This window comes from Coccinella septempunctata, chromosome 8 (assembly GCF_907165205.1).
Source record: "Coccinella septempunctata chromosome 8, icCocSept1.1, whole genome shotgun sequence".
Lineage (NCBI taxonomy): Eukaryota > Metazoa > Arthropoda > Insecta > Coleoptera > Coccinellidae > Coccinella > Coccinella septempunctata.
In genome coordinates, this window is record NC_058196.1 from 10866237 (window position 1) to 10889743 (window position 23507).

General features: G+C 37.2%; 1 protein-coding gene across 2 annotated transcripts in view; it reads right to left on the reverse strand.

Annotated features, from left to right (window-relative positions):
- LOC123318930 (C3 and PZP-like alpha-2-macroglobulin domain-containing protein 8) overlaps positions 1 to 23507 on the reverse strand; it is a 1198665-nt gene that overhangs the window by 293004 nt on the left and 882154 nt on the right. The gene's annotated exons all lie outside the window — the stretch shown is intronic.

Genomic DNA, 23507 nt, shown 5'->3' on the forward strand with positions numbered 1-23507 from the left:
AGTTATTTGAAAATAATTCTTGTGTGCCCAAGGCCTTCTTTGGGGCTTATTGTAGTTTGAGTTGAACAGAAAGAAGTATTTTACGATGTGGGAGCGAGACTGAGAATGACGCAATTAAATTAGACTCGAGTACGCGCGCGAGTACAAATGTTTGCTGTCCCGGAACCATCAACCCAGTGTATCTTTTGTCGAACAACAGCATCAGGAAAATCCGTGATTCGCAGAGAAAAATTTATGGACAGATGAGTCCACATTGGAAAAATATGGTTACCTGAGCACGCATAACTTGCACGAGTGGCAGTTAGAAAGTATCTTGATGAGGTATAATCTAGCGATTGGTTACTATCTCGTTCACCAGATTCAAATCTACGAGATTTATCTTATTGGGACCGGAGAAAGTAAAGGTTTATTTAGCCAATCGAAAAGATCTGAGTTACTGCACAGATAAATGGAGGCAGCTGAATTTGTTAACAATGGAAGAAACAAACGTTTGATTACACGATCTTATAGAGGAGTTTATACCACGGGAATTCCTCGCCATCCGTATAAGGCGTAAAGGGGGAAAGACTACCAGAATGTGGGGTCTTTCCAGAACATTTAAACGATCAGTAGAAGTTATGAATATTACAATAGTTTCCACTTTCGTCGAAAAGACGAACGTCTTTTTTCAATTTCACCAGGATACGAATTGTAGCCAATGGCGAGACTTTTGGAGAAATTTTTTTAGAAGAGATAATTCCACATCGGAAAGTTAATAACATGAATGAATATTTGTTCTTCAATAGAAAAAAAAAAATTTTTTTCTACAAGCGTGCGCGTTCAACCTTTTTCCCGCACGCATTTCAAGTTGCAAAGAGTCACTTTTCCAAAACGTGCGGGAAAAACGCCTGCTATTTCTTTCCCGCACGCATTTGCGTGCGGGAATGGATTAGCAGGGGTTTTTCCCGCACGCAAATCTTATAGAATAAATTAAATTCTATCATGTCTCTATGCACCGAACGTCAACGATGAGTAACCCATGGTAACGACATGCAGAATTACGTCTGTCATTTCATATGAATTAATCAAATGAGATATGATCTGTATCGTGCAATTGATATATTTATATATTACAAGCGCTTGTAGAAAAAATATTGTTCCTAACTCTTGCGGAAAGTGTCTTGCCCGCACTCAACTGCTTACCCGAACTCTGCTTCGCATCGTTCGGGCAACGGCAGTTTCGTGCGGGCAAGTATCACTTTCCGCACTTGATAGGAAAATAACTATTCCGTTTGACGAATAAAAAAATTTCTAAATTTTCTAGGTGACAAACTGATTGAATTGAATTATAATGAATACCCCATATAAATTAGCAGTTTCTGACGTGAGATATTCATTTTTTCTTTTTGAACTGACCACTAGAACGGTGTAGACCCCTCTTAAGGAGATATCAAGCTTGCATTGCGGCTGAGGAAAACAATTCGAACATCTGTTATAAACCTTATTATCTAAATGAAACATATTAAATGAATTTTATAATAGTGTCATCATCGGTCTCGCTCCCACATCGTGAAGTGATTCTTCCTACCTCAGTCAAACACGAATCAACCTTGAAGAAGCCTGTTTTTTTGCAAAATATGAAATTTTCCACCATTTAAAGAATAATAATTTAGAAAATCTCATACCGTTTTTGAATTGCCAAACTCGCACAGTATGTATTTTATTTTTAGTGTCATTTTCTTCCATGCTGGACGAGCGGGCTCTAAATTTAAGGCCATAGTAGAATCTTTATTCAGTATCACTCAACACGAAAAAAAAAATAAGAGAATTGAAGACTCTCATCAGGAGTGAAAAAACACAAGTATTCCAATATGACAGAGTTTTCCATTACTCTAAAAGCCATTCTTATCAATTATCATCAATAATATCAATATTGATCAAACTTACTATTTTTCATCAAATTAAGTGAAGAGATGTTGAAAACGGTTGACCGAGATTTCCATATACGCTAAAAACCCTAGTTTTACCTACTATTTTTCATTACCTACCAAATAATAATACTGATATAGAGTAAGATTAAGATTGAATAACGAATTATAATAAGGGCTTTTAGAGAATATTGATACAATCTTAACTTGACTCAAAATTTTCATGAAAAAACACTATGTATAACCTATTTTTGTTCTGTTATCCTTGACTCCATATTATTGTTTAAATAATAAACTGAATCTTCATTTGGGATTTTTTTCAATATTTACCCACCAAATGATAATACTTTTGCAGTATGCTGATAGACTACCATGCTAATAAATAATTTTATATCATTCGAGGTCGGGATCAAATGTGGGAAAATTATTATGTAGTTGTGTTTTACTAAAACCAACTAAACCAACTAGGTATTTGTTATATTAAACTCATTTCATTGCAACAGTTCTTAGGAATATCTTCCTGAGCTCTATGTCGTTGGTAAAATTCTTTTATTTCGAAGGTCTTGTTACTAACTTCGACGTAATTTGAACTGCAAGTTCATTATGAAATGAAAAGAACAAGTTTTTTTGTTTTTTATGGAAAGTTGTTTTTTTCATCAGATTAAAATTTTTCATATGAAGCGAAAAACAATTTTATTAATTTTGGAAATAAGTTTGCAATTCAAGCATTCCTTTTTTTTTTCAGTTAATGTAAAGAAGTTCCTGATTTTCGTCGAATCATCAGAACACCTAAAAAAATTTCTGGAAGCCATTATATTTTGACCTATCACATGGTTTCGGCTTGAGATAGCATTTGGGCTCAATTAACATATCAGTTATTCTTCAGTATTCAACTAGAATATGCGTTTGACTGATAAAAAATTGAACCACGAATTTTCATCACTGATGAGAATATTAACATCCATATATGACGTTTTCTTTCATAGAAGCTTTGAAAGACCACAATATGAGTACCTAACTCTGACGCGCAATAAGAATTCTGCATCCCCAAGAGATATTCGAAATTCAACCGCTGGATGAGAATTCTCTCTATTCACTATAGATAAAAACGGGAAGGAGATGTTGCCACATCTCTGAGTCCATAAAGTACAAGGTGTAGTTTACAATATACAGGACATGTATATTACAGTCACGCCCCCGATGGCAATGTCTCAAACTAAAATATACAATATTTACCATTCTCCGACCATTAGGGCTTCACGAGAAGAAATTTTCATTTCGTAATAGTGATGTCATCTTTACAATTTAAGCAGATATCTGTATTTAAGTTTCTTCCACATCACTCAGTGCTTCGAATCACGTAAACCAGAGTCAAATCGGTAGCTTCATTGAGCGGAAAACGTGAATTACATTATGGCTTCACATATACTGAAGTCATAATTCGCGTGAAGCCACAATGAATGGTCCTTGTATGTTACATGAAGCCATAATGATAGGAGGATATATATATATATATATTTTTTTTTTTTTGCTTCACACTTTGAAGTGGTTGAGTTCGCTGTCGCCCAGGCGCACTTGCCAAGGACGACCTCGTGTGTTAGTGAGGGTACAACACTTTTCGGATGATGTTAACAGTTCCCAGAATTACCGCCTTTTGCATCCATAGAGTTGCATTCTGGGGGAGGCTCAGTTCTTTCAGGTGTTCGGTAGTTTTTTTCGGTACCAGCCCATTGGCAGATATTATGGGAGGCATTATGTCGACCTTCCTCACCTGATACATATCCCTCATCTGCTGTGCCAGTGCCTCGTACTTTGATATCTTCTCTCCATAGGCTTTAGCGAGATTGTAGTCCTGAGGCACTGTGAAATCTATTATCAGGGCTGTCTTTGCTTCCTTATCCCAAATCACCATATCAGGCCTGTTGTGCTCAATACTCCTATCTGTCTCAATGCTCAGATCCCAATAGATCTTCCATTGGTTGTTCTCCAATGTCGGTTGAGGAGAATATAGATGGTGTGGGGTGAAATTGTGTAGGAGCTGCTTCTGGAGGCACAGCAGCTGGTGGACGACCTTCCCCATGTTGTCATGCCTGGTCAGATAACTGGTGCTCGCGATGGCTGAACATCCAGTCGAGAGGTGCTGGACCGACTCCTCTGCGCTATTGCATAGTCTGCATCTGGTGCTTTCTACTTGCTGCTGCATAATGTGTCGGACGTATGTTCGTGTCGGCACCACCTGGTCCTGGATAGCCAGAAAAGTACCTTCCGTTTGAGGAAATAGATAGCCCTGTGTAAGGTAAGTATTTGAGCTCTCAAGGTCGACTTCAGGTTGATGCAGGCTGGCATAAAATCGTCCGTGTAGCGGCTTTGATTGCCATCTTTGCCTCAGTAGCGCTAATTTATCTACCCTCTCAAGTTCTTCTGCTTCAGCGGAGTTACGATCAGATGCAGCGACCCATCGATGCACAGGTGAGTTGGAGTTCTGGAAGAAGTGATCTAATTTTTCTTTTTCTTTCAGGCATGCTTCTTCAAGGTTGGACAATCCTCTTCCACCCTCTTTACGAGGTAAGTAGATTCTTTCTACGGCTGAATTTGGGTGTAACATGCCGTGTTTCGTGAACAATGTTCGAATGCTTCTGTCAATCTGTCCTAACTCAGTTGTTGACCAGGAAAGTATTCCCGCGGTGTATGTGAAGCACGGTATAGCCCAGAAGTTGATTGCCATGACTTTGTTTTCAGCTGAAAGTTGCGTACTCAGGACTGCATTCACCCGTTTGAGGAGCTCTTTTTTGGTATTGTCTTTATTTTCTCTCTGTTGTATTTCGAATGTCTGCTGGATTCCTAAGTACTTATATCTTCCCTTCGTGCTAAGGCCTGTTATTTCTCGCCCATCAGATAGGGTAACAACATCTTCCTCTGTCATCCTCCCTCTCTTCACGTTCACTGTAGCGCACTTTTCGAGTCCAAGCGTCATGGCTATATCCTCGCTATAACTCCTCACGAGTTCCAGTAGACCTTCCATCTGCTTTTTTCCCCTAGCATAGAGCTTCAGGTCATCCATATAAAATAAATGTGATATTATTGTTTGGTTGTTGATGGAATAACCATACGATGATCTATTGAGCATCTTGCTCAGGATGTTAAGAGCAAGGCAAAACCATAGTGGGCTCAGGCTGTCTCCTTGGAATATGCCTCTTTTTATTTGTATCTCAGGTGTTTGATACGACGCTTCTTCGATGTGGACTGAAAGTGTTGTGCGCCAGGAAAACATCAGATGCTCGAGCAATGCAATCACCTGCTTATTTATCTTATAAATTCTGAGTACCTGGATCAGCCACGAATGGGGGACAGAGTCAAAGGCTTTCTGGTAATCGATCCAAGCCATCGATATGTTCTTAAGTCTTCTCTTTGCTTGCTTTGTTATCATGTTGTCGATTACCAGTAGTTCCTTACTTCCTCTTCCTCCTCTCTTGCACCCATTTTGTTCCCACGCCATAATATTGTTTGTTCTAAAAAGATGTTCATTTTGTGGGAAATACTGGAGGTGAGGATCTTATATGCTTAGGGTAGACAGGTGATCGGTCAATAATTACTGGGCTGGTTCAGGTCCCCTTTCTTTGGTACTAGGTGCGTGATCCCGTGAGTGAAATATTTCGGGACAGAGTCCGGTCTCTCTAGTGCTCTGCGGATGAGGTTTGCTACTACTCTGTGGGTGGATGGTAGGAGTTTCCACCAGTAGTTTTGGATACTGTCTACTCCAGGTGATGCCCAGTTCTTCATCCTATTGACAGTTGCTCGCACATCTTCTTCTTCCTCCTGTGTTTCACCCTCTGTAACATGATAATATGCACTCATTAGACTGACGTTCATATCTCGAGTCCAGCGTAGCCTTTGTCGTGTCCGGGTTGGAGCGGGGTCGCGCCGCAGAGGTTCTTATGAACCTGAAGACTGGCCCAAGCTGTCACCCCGTAAGTTCCTCGATCTGCGTGGCCTTGTGGTACCGTTTCGCAAAGGAGCGCCACTTGCTTCACTCACATTTGCTAGGTCCTGTAACTGTCTTCCCACCGGCGCAGTCCCCACACCGGTGGCGGTATCCGAGGCGTTGTCCTGTATATCGAAAGCAACATTTCTCTTCACAGTGAAGGGGCTGCTGACCCCTTCGCTGGATGACTCAGGTACGCGGGGTCGTCACTCCCCGATGGCTTACCACCACCCTGCTATATATACATATATATATATATATATATATATATATATATATATATATATATATATATATATATATATATATATATATATATATATATATATATATATATATATATATTTTTTTTTTTTTTTTTTTTTTCACACGTAAGTGGCAAATCCTACAGAGCATCTCGGACACTTTCATGCCAAGAGATAATCTTTTGTGTCTCATTGAGGGAAGATGACCTGACGGACGATGTTGACTGTCCCCAGTAGTACCGCCTTCTGCATCCATGATATAGTCGAAGGGTGCATTCCAAGTTCCTCAAGATGATTGACAGTTCTCTTTAGGACCAGTCCATTGGCACTTATGATTAGTGGCATTATCTCCACTCTTTTTAACCTCCACATATATATATATATATATATATATATATATATATATATATATATATATATATATATATATATATATATATATATATATATATATATATATATATATATATATATATATATATGTATATATAGCAGGGTGGTGGTAAGCCATATATACAGGGTGTGGCGTAATGAATGGATAATATTGAGCCTGGGGGTAGAGGACTCTATGGCGGTTCAGAAAAATATATTTTACGTTTAGTAAAAGTGCCTTGGTTTTCGAGATATTGGAGATTTTCGAAAATTCAAGAGAATTACACCCTTCGCCACTCGTTTTGCAGGCAAGACTCCAAATTAAGGAATTTTTTCAAACTGTTTTTTGGATAGTATTCCTGGATAGATGATCTATCGAATGTAATTCATTATTTTTCGGGCGCATGAATAGTTCTTCATGACAAAAAGATCTAACTCAACTTTTCCGTTTTGCTAATTTTTTTTCATAAGTTCAACCTAGCGCGGTGTAAAAAATAATATGGTTACCTGAGAGTCAATGCAAGAAAAAACATGCCAGTTTCATTGAGATTCCGAAATGATATAACTCTCTGTATTCTCAGCATTTAATACAAAATAAATTCCTATTGCAATCAGTTGAGGCCTAGTTTAATGTAAACAGTGTTTCTAAAAATTTTATCAGCTAAAATGAGAAATGCAAGCAGAATGAAACAATCGTTTATAAGAAGGTATAGAGCATTTACTGAAGCTCATGGTGGCCTCTTAGAGAATCTTTTGTGATATTTAATTCAATGAAACGATACTCATTTTGAAATTGTTGATATCAATACAATAAAGCTATGATTCATTAGAAAGTGTAGACTATAGAGCATGTATCAGAACTCATGATGGCATCATTTGTGATTTGTGAAACTTTATTCAATGAAACGATATTTTAAAATTGTTATTTTTTCTCGTTTTCTTTTATTATTGAGCCGCAACGTTGTGAAATCAATATTTTCAAGTTGATTTGAAGCTATGCATTAAATTTCAGCATTTTTGTAACAAGGTTCTTGACTCAATGTAATAAAAATTACCTAATTTTCAGCTTTTTTTCTTTATTACTAAAGTGCTAAAATTAACTTCGTTACTTGAAATTCGCTTAACAACTTTTAACTTTATAACTATACGGCTTAATAATGAAAGAATACGAGGGAAAAAAACCAATTTTAAAATATTGTTTAATTGAATCGAGTTTCAGAAAAAGTCTTCAAAGTGTGCATCAGAAGATGTACAAGATGCTCTACAATTTCATATGAATAATTGCTTCATTCTGCTTGCAAGTCTCATTTCAGTTGCTAAAAATTAAAGAAAAAGGCTTATGTCAAACTCTGCCTGACTCATTGTAATAGAAATTTATTTTGTATTTAATGCTGAAAATAGATTGAGTTATACCATTTCAGAATCTCAGTGAAACAGGCATGTTTTCTCTTGCTTTGGCACTCAGGTAACTATATTATTTTTCACACTACGCTGGGTTGAACTTAGGAAAAAAAATTAGCAAAACGAAAAATTTGAGTTAATTCTTTTATTTATGAAAAAGTATTCATGCGCCTCAAAAATGATAATTTACATTCGATAGCGCATCTATCCAGGAATACTATCCAAAAAACAGTTTGAAAAAATTCCTTCATTTGGAGTCTTGCCTGCAAAAAGAGTGGCGAAGGGTGTAATTTTCTTGAATTTTCGAAAATCTCGAATATCTCGAAAACTAAGGCACTTTTACAAAACGTAAAATATATTTTTCTGAACCGCCATAAAGTCCTCTACCTGCAGGCTCCATATTATCCATTCATTACGCCACACCCTGTATATATATCTATATATATATCAATTTTAATTCTGAAAATTGTTGCAATATATGAAGAATTGAATCACCGATGTAACCCCGCCGCTATTTTTATCGAAATATGTTGAAAAACCGTCGAAAAATGACGGAAGGCCTGAAATACAACATCAGCTCAAATGAGGATTTGGAAAATGGCTCTGCTAACTTCACATCATGTCTGAAGAGAGCATTCGCAAACAGCTATCCAGTCAGGAAGAAAACGATCTCGGGAGACGTTCCTTGATGGAATAATCAACTTGAAAACCTCAAAAGAAAGCCTTCAACAGGGCTAAGCGAGAAGGCAGCTGGGATGCCTATCGACTGGCCCTGACTAATAACAACAAGGAGCTTTGTAAAGCCAAACGGCAGTCCTGGAGAAGTTTCTGCGAGGAAATAGATAAAACAGCCTCAGCAGCCAGGCTTCAAAAAATTTTTTTCTAACGATCACTTTCACCCAATTGGCCAAATAAAGAAGCCATGTAGGCTTTACGAATGATCCTGAGGAGAGCCTGAGAGCTATGCTGGAGACCCATTTTCCTGTCTCCAAGCAGATTAGCACTAGAGCTGAGATCCCGACTGGGGACACAAGCCTACCAGGTGGGACCGTCAGAAAGCTGGCAGACTATTCACACCAGAAAGAATTGAATGGGCGATAAAGAGCTTCCAGCCTTTCAAATCAGCAAGCATGGATGGTATTTTTTCGGCTGTGCTTCAAAATGATGTTGAATTTATTACACCTCCGCTAACTGAACTCTTTAAGGCCAGCTATGCAAGGGGTTATATTTCAGAATCGTGGAGGGAAGAAAGGGTAGTATTCATACCCAAAGTGGGTCGGTAAGGCTCCCCAGAGCCTGTATCCTATCGATCCATATGCCTCACCTCCTTTCTCCTGGAGACCATGAAGAAAATAATTGACAACACTATAAGAGGAAATTTAAACCTTCATAACAAACAATTTGCCTGTACAGCGGCTAAATCAACTGTAGACGCCCTCCACAATCTTCTCAAAGAGATGGAAGGCACCATTGCGGCAAAGGAGATTTAGCTCACACTGTTTGGAGACACTAGGGGGGCGTTTGATAATACTCTACATGTTTCCATGTGTAAAGCAGCTAAACGGAAAGGGATAGAACCCTCCACTGTTAAGTGGATATCAGCTATTTGGTAGGGCGAACCGTCACAGTCTACCTGGGGAAAACTGAAGTGACCGTGCAGGGGATGCCCTCAAGGAAGGGTACTATCACCCCCGCTTTGGGGTATGGTCATGGACAGTCTTCTGAAGAGGCTAACGGCTTTAAAGTCCAGGCATACGCCGACAAAATAGTGGTAACTGTGAGAGGCAAGCATGAAGGCCCATGGAGCACCCTAATGCAAACCGCACTCAGGATTGTCGAAAAGTGATGCGAGGAGGAGAGGCTAACTGTCAATTCCTAAAGACAACACTAATTCCGTTCACAAAAAAAAAGAGAAAGGAATCTGGACTTCAGAGGCCAGTCTCTGAAGCTCTCCGGTGAGTGCAAATATCTAGGTGTTATATCTTTACTTATTTACCTTCTAAAAACTTAAAATTGAACAACTTATCAGCTTTCCAAAAGTGACTTTCATTTTCCTATATTGACAACTCTAAAAATATATTTCAACCTTAACTATCAAATTCAATGATGCCATGATATTTTGAATAATAAATCAATCTAGTTCCAACATACTCCCCCGCGAAATTATAGAAAACCATAACGATAAGGCGGCTTCACCACACGTCCTATTCTAGTTGTGATTTCTTTCTTCTCTTCATCTTTATTTGAACGGCTTCCTTCTGAGTTCAGCTCTATGTCTGTGTTCTTTATTCTTGACTGATCAGTTTGATCTTTGGTTGATCTAGTCGAATCTTTGAGTTCCATGGGATATAAACGTTGGAAAGGTCGTAAATGTTCACCAGTTCTTGTTTTCACCTTCGCTACTCTCGACACTCCATCTCTTCCGGGGTAAAGTGCTGATATTCTCCCCATTTTCCAATCTGTCCGTTTGGTATTTTCTTCACCAACCAGAACTATTTCGCCAACTTCCAATTCACGTGGATTCCGACGACCAAAGTTAACCAGTTCTGCAAAATATTATTTTTTGAAGCGTGTTCATAGACCTTCCCGGAGCTGTTGGATATATCTTTGTCGTCTGAGGAAGCTGTTTCTGTCTATTTGATCTAATTCAGCCATGTCACTGTTGGTTATGTCACTAATGAACAAAGCAGGGGTTAAAGCACTCAGATAATTTCCATCATCAGATGAATATGTCAGAGGTCTACTATTTATAACTGCTTCACAATCACACAAAAGCGTAAGTATTTCTTCGTAAGTTACTACCGCTTCACCTAAATTTCTTCGGAGTAAGTCCTTTAAAATTCGAACCATACGTTCCCACCATTCTCCCCACCAGGCAGCTGTGGGTGTATTGAAAATCCATTTTATTTTATGTACAGAGGAATATGATAACACCCTGTCCCAATCGATTTTCTTCAATAGATTAAATGCACTAACAAAAGTACTACCGTTGTCTGAGTAAATAGTGGCAACTCTACCTCTTCTGGCTGAAAATATTCTTAATGAAGAAAGGAATGCTTCAGTAGGAAGAGAATTTACCGGTTCCAAATATATCGCTCTATAAACTGCGCATGTGAATAATCTATACCTACCACATTGAAAGCTTTTTCACATGTTATTCTATTTCTAGGTAAAGGTGCGAAAGGTGTCTCTATAGGTTTACTGGTATATCTTTTACATATACAGCATTTTGAAATTACTTGTCTCACAGTTTTCCTACCCTTTAATATCCAGAATTTCTCCCTCAGAATACTCAACAATGTTTGAACTCCTGTATGACGATTGAGTATATGATATTCTTCTATGAGTCTATTGACCAGAACATGCTTAGTAGGAAGTAGAATAGGGTATTTGAAATTATCTTCAAAATTTCCCAGAATGAGTCTTGACCTTATTCTCCATAATGTATTTTCGTCTTGAAAAGTCTCCAAATTTAAGGAACTAAGATCTTTACCGAAAACTTCTTCTTGTACCATTCTAAGTCACATGTGATTTCACCTGATTTCTTTAAATTTATTCGCCTAGAGTTGAATCCAAATCTCAACATCCATGCGATCATCCTCAAAACTTCAGAGTATTTTGAAAAGTATTGAAATTCTTCAGTTGTTTTATTCACTTTTGATATAAGAACTTGTGTTGTATTCCTTTTTTTCTGAATTCGCTTCTTCTGGACAAAATATTTCATTATTAGGCCATTCTTCTGCATTATTTTTTAACCATGTTGGACCAAACCACCACTTAGTTTCCAGCAAAGTTCTGGCATTGCAGCCTCTGGGAGCCAGATCTGCTGGATTGATTTTACCTGGAACATGATACCAATCATCTATATTTGTATGTAGCCTTATTTCTTTCACCCTGTTTTCCACAAAATTTTTCCATTGTCCTTTTGTTCTTATCCAGGTCAATGCCACCATTGAATCACTCCAGAAGTAAGTCTTCATATCGCAAAGTTCTTTTATTTTTGTAACAGTTATGTATAGTATGACACCTAGTAATGCCGCCAATAATTCCAGTCTAGGTAAAGTGATATTTTTTGGAGCTAGTCTAGATTTAGTAAGAATTATATTGACTGAAATAACTCCATTAATAATGGTTCTTAGAAATATGCAACTTGCATATGCTGATTTACTATCGTCGCAAAATACGTGGATGGTCGAGTTTGATGAATTTTCCAAATTAGAATTCCCACAAAGTGTCCTTGGAATTTTACAATGAACTAATAAATCTAGTTGTTTTACCCAGCATTGAAATTTTTTAGATATTTCAGATGGCAATTCTTGATCCCAGCCAATCTTGAGTTGCCAAGTTTCCTGCAATAATAATTTGGGAATCAATAATACTGGACACAAGAAACCAATTGAATAAAAAAATTTTTGTGACCCTGATAGCAAACTTCGTTTAGTCAATACAATTTTAGAATCAGACATGCTATGGATATCACAAAATAATGTATCTTCTTGTATATTCCAAAGTAGTCCTAATACTCCAACTACGTTCAGAAATTTCCTTAGATTTTTGTGAATTGTATATCCATCCTCGTAAGTTGAACTTTGCAGACGACATGATAAATGTTGCTTCTTTAATAAATTTTGCGCATTCTGATTCATTTGTTACACTTGTTACACAGTTATCTACGTAAAATGAATTTTTCAATTTTTCCACCGTCTCTTTCAACTGTACTGCAACATTATCCAAATGATAACTAATCGTAGCTAACAAAATAAATGGACTGCATATGACACCAAACACTACTCTGCAATGCTTGTATATTTTAGTTTCCTTTTCTGAATAGTTTCTCCACCAGAAAAATCTTAAATAATCTCTATCTTCTATACTTATCTGTAAAAACGCTTTTTCTATATCAGAAACTATTCCAATTGCATTGATGCGAAATTTTAAAAGCAATGATGGGATTAATTCCAGAAAATTCGGACCCTCTTCCAAGCAACCATTTAATGAATTCCCATCCTGGTCCCTAGCTGATGCATCGGAAACTGGGCGAATTTTAGTAGTTGCACTTGATTGTTTAATGACTGCATGGTGCGACAAATAATGAATTGAATTTTCTCGTCTCATTTCTTTCTCGTCGGTCACTTCCTCAATAATTCCCAATTCTTTCCATTCATCGAATACCCTTGAATAATCATCATATTTTTTCAAATTCAACAATCTTTTTGTATTAGACTCTAATCTACTAAGAGCCATTTCCTTATTATCTAAAATATTCAAGTGATCTTGAGACCAAGGTAATTTAATTTCATATCTTTTTTCGTCATTTATAGTAATAGAGTCATAGAAATGGATCAAAGCTTGCTCTTCTAGAATTTCATTTGATTTTACTTGTACCGAATCTTTTATACCAAGTAATTCTAACTCCCATAAGTCTGGTATTGACAATTCAGAAATTCCAGAAAATATAGTCTCATTGCGTTGTTTTGTGTCGTACTGTCCGATGAGTGTCCACCCCAAATATGTTTCGAGCGCTAGAAGGCCACCATCAAGGTGATGTTTTCTACCAGTTTATAAATGACAAGTAATATTTCCTAGTAATAGTTCAATTTCCTTTGAAGCATTTGACAAATTACTATCGTGAATCACAATATTACTTTGCTTCAAATAATTTATACAAGATGAATCATTAATACGAGGAATATAATTGCAGATTTTATTTTGATTCAACATATTGATATTAAATTCATGTGTGTTATCAATACTTCTTATTGTTATTTCGAATAACTTATGAGTTTCTGGTTGGGATTGCTTTCCTCCAAAAACTCCCTGTATTATAGTTTCATTGTCAATTTTCCTCAACTTTCGTTCTTCTGCACTTCTAGATAAAATATAAGATCTTTGTAAACCAGAATCTAATGATGCTCTATTTTTTCGCTCCCTTCAAAATGAATCCTCACAAGAACTGTTTGCAATAATACTGTATTAGATAAGTTGCTAGTCAAAATGTTTTCTATTTCATTCTTCTCATTATCTTTCTTTCCCTTTTTCACATCTAAATCCGGACACATTATTTATTGTATAATGTTTCCTCGAACAAACTATACATCTCCGAAATGCTCTGCATTGTTTACAAGTATGATATTGTTTTAATCAAACGAAACAGCTTTTCTTTTCTTTGACAATATTTTTTCTCTCATTCAAAGATAATTTCTGAGCCTTGTGACAATCTTGACTCCAGTGAGATTTTGTACAGAAGAGACAATATGGAACTTTCTTACCAACTTTTCCTGCGTCTTTCGAACTTGCTGAATACAATGCTGCAGCTGCGTATAATCCACCGTCACATGTTTTATCGACTTGTTCATTGTAGAAACTTGACTGTTCTAGATTTATTCTTTTTTCTGATTCAACTTCACTTCGTAAGAAATCTAATAAAAATGACAGATTATCAGAACCACAAATACTTTTCTCTATCTCATTTGGATTAGAAATGCTGTTCACTTTATTTGAACTGCGATATCTTTCCCATGCTTTCAATGTATCGTTCGTTCAATTAAGACTCTACCAAAGGATACAACATTGCCGCATATTTTTCCTTTGTTACCCCTAGAGATTCCAATGCCCTAAGTTGTACTTCTAGCTTATCATAAAGATTGGAAAGTGAAATACTTGTATTGTCCATTGCTTGTTTGAGAACTAAACTCAGCAATTCTCCCACATACACCTCGATAAGGAATTCACCTTTTGCAAACCTTGCCTTCATCTGATCGACAGCTATCGTGTAATTCGCTCCTGATGGAGGAACACTCTCCACTAGCTTTCTTTCTGCTGAATCAACTTCTGTTGCCTGAAGTTGGTACTGAAATTTGTCTTCGGAATCGATTTCCATGTCTTCATGTATTTTTTGGAACTGTCCCCAAAATCCTATCCAATTTTTGACATTTCCGTCGAATTTTTTCATATCAATTTTTGGAAGCCGGAATTTTCTTTTGTTCTTTTCGCCGTTGCATTCTTGCTATGTTGTTTGATCCAATGACTTATTCAACTCAGCTTCACATTTAGTTCTTTGTCGTACGAATTCTTCACGGAAAAATTTTACTTTGTTGAATTCCTCTTCTAAATCTTCTTCTTCAGTTTCATTTGATAATAACATACCTCTAATGTTTCCATCTGAAGAGAATAGTCGGTCACCCTTGTCTTCTAATTGCCTTTAAAGGGGTAACATGTCGTCTTTGCATTCCAGAAGTGACTTTTATTTTTCTATATTGACAACTCTAAAAATATATTTCAACCTTAACTATCAAATTCAATGATGCCATGATATTTTGAATAATAAATTAATCTAGTTCCAACACTAGGTGTCATCCTGGACAGCCAACTCAACTTGAGAAAACACATAGATAAGACTCTTTCCAGAGCCACGACGGCCATGTGAGCTTTCAAAAGACTCTTTGGAAAGACTTGGGGCATGAAACCGAAAATGTATTGTGGCTATACACAGCGATGGTACGCTCTATTGTCACCTATGCGTCTCTAGCATGGTGGACAAAAACCGAAGAGGTCACCACACGCAGCCGGCTGCAGAAACTGCGAAGGCTGGCCTGTGTTGGTGTTACGGGAGCTATACATATAGCTACTACAGCACCTCTTGAGGCTCTACTTGAGCTGCCTCCCCTACAATTAAATGTGAGGAAATGTAGCCTGCTAGAAGCAATAGAGCACTATTCATCGATGTGGTGATTCCAAATAATAACAATCTTCTAGATAGGCACACTGAAAAAATTTTAAAGTACAGAGATCTCGAGGAACAAACCAGGACACAGTGGAAGGCGGTACTGCTGGGAACGGCGAGAACTGTACGCAAGTACATGGGAAATTCAGACGTCTGCTCCGACAGGAAGTGCGGGTGGAGCAGGAATCTAACCGGCGGCAGGGAGCCGAGGAGCGATCCGGACCCGACCATCACCACGAGCCCGAAAACCTGGAAAGGGCGCCAACAGAGCTTAATCCTTTTGATATCTGAGATATCTGGGATAAGTGAATTTTCCTCTGGAGAGGCGTGTGAAAGCCGCAAGGCTAGAGTCATAAGTAATAATAATACAAGTATCAGGTCATAAAACAGGCAAGAAAAATCAATCAAAGCCGGACGAAGAAAGAACTAACGGAGGATTTCACCCGAAGATTGAGAAGCATAATGATAACTGGCCTTTACACCAAGAATCTGATGAAAGCTATTAGTACCCACGCTTGCTCGGCGCTGAGCTACTCATTCAGTATCATCTCTTGGACCACCACCGATTTAGCAGCCTTTCAGAGAAAAATAGGGACGATGCTGACTTAACGCAATGAACATCTCCCCAAAAGCTCAATAGAACAGACAGAGCTGCCACGACATCTTAGGGGTAGAGGAATTGTTGATTTGTCCAACCGTATGTCCCAGGAAATTGAAGGACTTCGAAAATATTTTCTCAGCAAGGCTGATTCATCAGAACTCCATCAAATAGTTTGTGTTGCTGATAGTTCTACACAGTTTAAGCTACAGCAGAACCACTTCGAAACCGTCGAACACTCTACAGAAAGTAAAATGCAGAAACTTATTGGCAAATATTTTCATGGAAGGCACCAGGACGAGGTCAACCATGATTACGTCGACATATCTGCGTCGAACTACCGGTTGACTTCAGGAAGGTTGTTTCCTGAGACAGAGGGCTTCATGCTCGCCATCCAGGATCAGGTGATTTCAACAAGGAACTACATGAATTATATAGCCAAGGATGCCTCAGTGGTGGATAATAGCTGTCGTTATGGCTGTGCGACACATGAAACTATCCAGCACATCGCCGGGGGATGTCAGAAGTACGGAGTACAAAAAAAGTCATGATGCCGTTGCCAACATTCTTCACCAAAAATTGGCACTTAAACACCAACTTCTAAATTTGAAAAAGGTTCCTTATTACAATTACCATCCGGATACTGTATTGAGAGATGAACAGCACCAGCTCTTCTGGGATCGCATGATTCTCACAGACCGGAAAATTACCCACAATAGACCAGACCCCATATTGCTCAATAAGGATGAGGACAGAGCACTAATCATCGATGTGGCGATTCCAAATAATAACAATCTTTTAGATAGGCACAGTGAAAAAATTTCGAAGTAGGTACAGAGATCTTGAGTAACAAACCAGGAGAATGTGGAAGCTGAAAGATATAAAGACCATCCCTATTGTCATTTCATCTAAACCGTCTGCTTCGACAGGTGGATCAAGTGGATCAGGAATCCACCGACAGCAAGAAGCCGAGGAGCGGCCCGAAAACATGGAGAGGGCTCCAACAGAGCTTAATCCTTTTGATATATGAGATATCTGGGATTAGTGAATGTTCTTCTGGAGAGGAGTTTGAAAGCAGCAAAGCTGAAGTCATAATAAATAATGAAAATAATAAATAAAAAAAATAAAGGAAGGAGACACATACAAGTACCTAAGCATCAAACAGGGAAGAAAAATTAATTAGAGCCAGATGAAGAAAGAATTAAAGGATGAGTCCACCCGAAGATTGAGGGGGATAATGAGAACTGATCTCAACACGAAGAATCTGATAAAACCGATTAATACTGTTATGGTTTGAGTTTCTTCAATACAATATGGTTTATTTTATGTTGTCTGTTATGAGTACTATGAATTAGAAGAAATTTTAGTTGATTTATAAGAAATTTATTCATCATAGATGCTATGGTAGTAATTTTTGGATGACATGGAAACATAAAAAAATAATAATAGAGAGTTGTCAGTCAGAATAGTTTTCAGGAAAGTCACTCCTTGAATAGACTAATTGAAATAATTTGATTTTTATAAGTTACGATTTCCTAAAATTTCGTTGATTGTAATAACAAATTAATCGATAATATGAAATAAAGTATTAAACGGATCGTAACAAAATGGCGCAACCAACGTGGGGAAATTTGAGTGATAGAAATACTCAAAATATTGAATCCAGAAACAAGAGTTCAGCTGGAGCGCAAGAAAATATTAATTCAGAAATAATTCATGTTAGTAATTCTTCCGTTCTACCGTAATTTTTTTTTGTTTGCTCTGAAAAAGTTCTCATAACTTTTCAGAAGGATATATACGACATCCAACGACTCTACAACCTCTGTATTGTAATCGAACCAAAAAAAAAAGCAGAAAGTTCAGGCCAATGCTTCAGATGTCAAAGGTACGGACACGCACAAAATAAATGCTCCTTCCCGTGGAGATGTGTGAAGTGTTAGGGAAACCATAGCAGCCAAGATTGTGAACTCACTAGGAAAGGTGAAGAAAGAAACGCTACATGCGTGTTATGTGGTGAAAAAGGTCATCTAGCAAGCTACAAGGGATGTAGCGAATTTAAACTGGTGACCAGAAAGAAGAGAGCCGGCCAAAAACAAACAGAACAAAAAAAGCCGTCGAATAAATAATAATATAATAATAATAAGCCTTTATTTCCAACAGGTAAGACACCCAATCACAGGAAGTGTGAATATTCGAAAAAAAATATAAATCCATATTACAGCCTAAATATAAATGAGAAAAATTACAACAACAGAAAAAATACAAATATAAATCGGGAAAGAGAAACAATGCAAAAATTACTGAGCCCACAAAAATGAACATTAACATTTAAATAAAAAAAAATTAAATTGTATAAATCCCTAATTGTAATGAGTTCATTCAACAGTACTTATATACCCCTTTTTTTTCCAAGGAATCGAAAAATAAATCAACTTTATCTGCTATTTGATTTTATATCACACATGTAATGATTTGGCGACTGCAAGCCAATGACATTTAAAGATAGGTCGCTATATTATAATAGCGTATTCAAGCGCTCTCCTTATCAAGGAATTGAATAGTGATATGAATGTACGAGTGCTCAAGAAGTATTCACTATTACGCGCTATAAACCCGTATGTCCTGAATGCAGAGGATATCGTTTCTTCGATGTGGGGCACAGAAGAACATTTCTCGTCACACGGTTCAAATCATTTCCGTTCAAGATATAAGGATACCGAATTGAAAACTTTTTTCTAGTATAAGATATTACATGACACTTTTCAACATTCAAGCTCAAGCAGTTAAGAACACACCAACGATATAATCGATCAATCGCATGCTGCAGTTCAACACAGTCCAGTGAAGATTTTACTTTCAGAAAGAATTTCAAATCATCAGCAAAAAGCAAACCCAAAACCTCCATTCCATCGAGCAAATCATTTATGAATAAAATAAATAAAAGCGGTCCCAAATTCGATCCCTGAAGAACCCCGGATAATGCGAGAAATAGAAATGAATTCGAATTCACCACTCTGACATATTGAAGCCTGTTGGATAGATATGAGCAACACCTGCACAAAAAGGTCTGGAAACTGTAAAAACCAAACCTGCGGAACAGGAAAAGAAGAAAGAAACTTCTGAGCCTATGCAAAGAAAGAGAAACAAAAAAAGAATCAATTAAAACCGACTGTAAATAGTCAACAAGAAAAAAGAAAAATATCTGAATCAGCCGATGATTTTTTAGTTATTTTCACGGAAAAAATTTTCAACAAGATAATGTTGAAAATTGAAAGAGAATTGGAGAAAAAGCTTCAAGCACTATTCAGTAAACTGAATTAATGGACCTTACGGACCTTTAGGAAGAAATCTCTCAAGACAATCTCGTGGAACATAAACGGGATCAACACTCGGAAAGCCGAGATAGAAGAAATAATATCAGAAAGACAACCTGATATTATAGCCCTACAGGAAACAAGAATAAACCGGAACAGACGACTGAATTTCATGAATTATGAAACATATAGATGCGACAGAATTACAAACACAGGAGGAGGAGTAGCAATATTGGTGAGAACAGATCTAAAACACTACTTCAAAAGTAGATCCGACGAAACACAAGGAAAAACAGAAAAAGTGACGATTGTTGCCGAATTAAATCGTCAAAGAGTCGAAATTACCTCGGCATATAAAACACAAAACAATTTATTGGAAGAAGAGATAAACAACATGTTGGAAGGAACAAACCCGAAAATCTGCATCGGAGATTACAACTGTAAATCCCCATTATGGAACGGCATAACAGAGAAAAGAAATGACAAAAAACTCAAGGATTTCGCGAAAAACAAAATGCCATAGTGATCGGACCAGACTTACCGACATATCTTGCTTTCGGTAGAGGAATACCAGATGTAATAGATATCGCGATACTGAAAAATATAACTCAAAAATTCTCGATTGAAACTTTTGAAGATGGAACCTCAAACCACAATCCCGTGGAATTGACAATTGGAGAAGAACCAAGAGAAAAACTGATGGAAATAAGAGAATATACCAATTGGACCAAATACAGTCATTTAATACAATCGGAAATAATAGAAATCCCAACAATAAGCGCTCCAGAGGATCTGGAATGTGCGGTTGATAAACTGGAAGAGATAATATTGAAAGCTTACGAAAAAAGCACGAGAAGAGTGAAGAGACCAGCACCAGTCATCCGCATGGCGATACGCCTAAAGAAGTAAAAGATCTTATATGAGAAAATCGAAGTCTCAGCAGAATATATCGGATGAATAAAAATGATCTGAATAGAAGGAACCTCAACCGCAACAGCCAAGGTCTGAAAAATGCCCTGAAAGATCTAAGAACAAGCAGATGGAACAAAAGGGTTCAAGAACTGAATACAATTGATCATTCTGCATGGAGAATGCAAAAAAGGCTACGAGGAGAAAATACTAAAATTCCACCCCTACACGGAGAAAGGGGAATGGCGTATACCAATACCGATAAGGCAGATGCATTGGCGGACTCGATCGAACGAGAATCGAGAATAAATAACAGGATAGACGACGATAGTGAAGATTTGGAAGAACTGATTAAAAAAAATGAAGAAGAAATGGATGAATTACCAGCTGCTGCTGAAATAGACAAACCAACATCGCCAAATGAAATCTGGGAAATAATTAGAAGTTTGAAGAAGAGAAAAGCTCCCGGAAGCGATAAAATAACGAATGTTATGCTGAAGAAATTACCTAGAAAAGGCATAGCTGTTCTAACTTATATCGCGAATTATGAGGACAGAACTATACCCAGAAAAATGGAAAACAGCGGACTAATACCACCATATTCATCATATAAGATGAGATGTGCTGGATATTCGATCATCTCAAAAATAGAAGATTTTACTTGAAAGTGGGAGTAGAATGCTCCTCAACAAGAGATATAGATGCTGGAGTACCCCACGATATTCCGAAGAATCCAAGAACGCTAAAGTTATATGCTGACGACACAGGCATAGCAACTCGACACCGCAACCCAGAAGTAATAGAACGAGTTCTACAAGAAACGATTGACGAAACAAATAACTGGTGCAAAAAGTGGAAAATCCAGCTCAATGGACAAAAGAGCCAAGCAATATTACTGCAGAAGAGAAGACTGCCACCCACGACGAATCTAGAAGTTGACGACGAAGGAATCGACTGAAAAAATGAAGCCAAATATTTAGGAATAACGCTTGACGAAGGACTAACTTGGAAAAGTCATATAAAACAAGCAATCGACAGAAGGAAAGCAGCGATAAATAGACTCTACCGTCTGTTAGAAAGAAGAAGCCACATGTCGAAAGAGACAAAATTAAAGATAATCAAAGCCGTTGCTAGGCCTCAACTGACTTATGGATCAGTTGCCTGGGGTTTCGCGGCAAAGAGCCATATCAAAAGAATTCAGGCCACTGAAAACATGCTGCTACGATATGCAATAGATGCAACTTGGTTTGTCAGGAATAGACAGATTTATGGGGACCTTAAATGGAACACCATAACGGAATTCATGAACAGAAAAGCACAGAAATTATTCGAAACAGCGAAAAACCATCCGAATCAAGAACTCAGGAGACTAGTTGACTACGACCCAGAGGAAGACAAAAAGAGAATGCGAATTTACCGAAGAATACCAAAAGACCAATTGAAAAGATATTAAACTAAGAACTGAAACTTATTGATTAATCCAATAAAGTGTTATCCAACAGAGGATAAACACATAAATCCCAGCACGATAGTGTGCGAGAAGAAAATTGACTAAGAGATGAACGGTTTATAGGCAAATGCCCAGAGCCAATATTCAAGAAGCAGTTAAGGGTTTTTAGAAGGTCTCGAGCTCAGGAGAGTGATAACCCCACACTTGATTCCCCTCAGGAGGGGGTGGTTCGTCTGACTTGCAGACTTTTGAGATTTTCGCCCTGCTACAAAAAAAAACATTTTTGACAGTTTGTGTGATTCTGTGCCAGCCCCGTGCTATTCGAATCGTTCGAAAATTATTAGTTTGAACAAAAAATCATCTCGATCTAATTTGAAATATGCTATAAATAGCTAAATTGTACTTTTTCACATTTCTGAACAATAAATCTTTGTTGGTAATTAGTTGTTCATAAATTTGGACAGTGTATTTGGACCGTTGTTCACATTCATTTATTCATCTAAGCAAGGCTTAAAAAGAGCAAGGTGAGTGTGAAAACAAACATATTATATTGATATGACAATATAATGAATTTGTAAGTATATTTCTTTCATATTTCAGGTCCATTTTTCTCCTGAGATACTGAAAAATGAGGGAGGATGGAAAAAAAGTTGAAAGTTAGTTTAGTCTCTAATGATGAATTGAAACATGAAGGACTTGCTTTTGAAAGAATCCCAAGAAAGCAATTGCCTCAATTTCACTGGAAGGCTTAGACCCTAGTATATCTGGTTACTCATGTGGCTTACCGCTCCACTGAAAATCTACTGAAAAATCAATACAACTTCTCAAGAGAATATACCTATATAATTTTTGAGTAAAGGAGTAGAAAGGGGCAATTTGTGCTACATAAAGAGTACTTCCTAAACCTAAAAGAATGACAAGGTTGAAGTATAAAAACAAGTTCCAAAATGCCTAATCTGTAATATTCGTTATTTGATATTCTTATTACTAATGCTAAGTAAAACTATAAGTGTATGTAATAATACTGTTGGAATAAAAATGGTTTTGGATTTGTTTGTTCTTATAAACTTTCGTGTTATTGATAGCATCCTGTCTAATATGGATTTATTGATAATATGAATTTTTTCATGTAAAATATGCAACTATGAGTATTTCTACTGAATTTAGCACCTGTTTCCACTCTATTGTATATTAAAGAAAGATCTTATCATGATAAATAATCATAAACTGTTTCGGAGTTCTTTGACCACATCAGTGTGAGACGGTCATCAAATGAAAGACACTCACGGACAGTTTATGAAAACCTTTGATTTCATTAACAATGAATGATTGTTAATGTGAATGATTGGAATGTTCATTATTTTTAACAGGAGTCGACTAATACAATCTGACTAAATGGACAATTCTCGTATAAAAGAACATGTTCTAACTCATGATAATACATATGATGTACGTTTTCACTTGCTTCTTTCTAATCTTTTTCTCAAAAATTATATTGGCTTGAGAAATTTCATCCACATTTGATTTTTCAGTAGAGATATCTTTGGAAATGTATTGTGACGTGACGAATATTCTGTTCCACATCGTATTTGCCGAGGGGTTATCA